We start from the raw sequence: 1253 nt of genomic DNA on the forward strand, positions 1-1253 counted from the left end.
AAAAAAAAAAAAAAAAAAAAAAAAGCACATAGGGTAATTCGCAAGCACCCTGGCTCTGGGCCTAGACATCAGACTTTTGCTGATAATTGAGGCAGAAGAGACCACCAAGCTCCTGCTGGCCCTGCTCAGAAGGCTGGACACAGCTTGGGCATGAAGAGAAGAAAGGAGACACAGAATGTACTTGCCTTCACTGAGAAAATTCCAGGTCTATGGCCCTCTGGCATAGAGCTAACACCTCTCCAATTCTGGTTTTCCCTGAATTCTATCTCACAAGCCCTGTCACACTGGATGCAGAGTCCTATTGCTGGGTTTGATGAAGTACTGACACCATTAGAATTCACAGAGATATTAGCCGGGCCTTTCATCTTTTGATGTAAACCACCAGACTTCTTTTAAATGGTACCAGTCTCCTTCGTTGTACAGGATTTTCTGACTCACAAATTGTGAGTTTCTCCAGACTTTCTGTTCAGCCTTTTGCTCTTTGGTCTCGCTATAAATGTTGTTGAAAGCAGCTGACAGTAACTATGCCACAGCCTGGGTACTGAACTGCCTCAAACTCCACTGGGTTCATTAGTCTCTTACTTTTAAACACAGCCCTCTACCAGGTCTCAGAGCCCAGGCAAAATGCTAAAAGTCCTTTGCAAGATTGTCATGTTGAATGGCTCCTAGTCCAACCCCTCAAAATCCTTGTTCCCATCTGAAACCTCATGAGCCATCTTCACTGTCCACGTTCCTCATCATCCCTTTGGTCTTCCAAGCTCCCACCGCAGTCACCTACTGAGGTCACTCAGGGCCTTTGCTAGCCCACGTGTCTGAACTTTTCCAAAGTCCTCCTGCAAACCAGTTCCAAAGGAGAAGATGCTCACAGTTAGGTTCATCGCAACAGCATCCCCACTCCTGGTACCAGTTCTGTACACTAGACTTGCCATCACTGCAGTTCCAAAACCAACCTGAAGAAAGGTTTAGTTTGCCTCACAGTTTTAGAGCTTCTGTCGTGGTCCTCGGCTCTGTGGATTCTGGGCTCCTAAGGGGGCAGAACATCAGAGCTACTATCCTCACAGCACACAAGAAATGGGGAGAGAGGTCGAGCATAACTTGTAAATATTAACCTGTGGCCTACTTTCTCCAGCTAAGTCTCACCTCCTAAAAATTCTACCACCTCTCGGGCTGGTGAGATGGCTAAGCGGGTAAGAGCACCCGACTGCTCTTCCGAAGGTCCAGAGTTCAAATCCCAGCAACCACATGGTGGCTCA

At 47.2% G+C, this 1253-nt stretch overlaps 1 protein-coding gene across 1 annotated transcript in view; it reads left to right on the plus strand.

The window, feature by feature from the left end:
- The window catches only part of Rab37 (RAB37, member RAS oncogene family), a 69883-nt gene that overhangs the window by 56666 nt on the left and 11964 nt on the right, over positions 1 to 1253 (plus strand). The window lies entirely within an intron of this gene.

Source organism: Mus pahari, chromosome 14 (assembly GCF_900095145.1).
Source record: "Mus pahari chromosome 14, PAHARI_EIJ_v1.1, whole genome shotgun sequence".
Classification (NCBI taxonomy): Eukaryota; Metazoa; Chordata; class Mammalia; order Rodentia; family Muridae; genus Mus; species Mus pahari.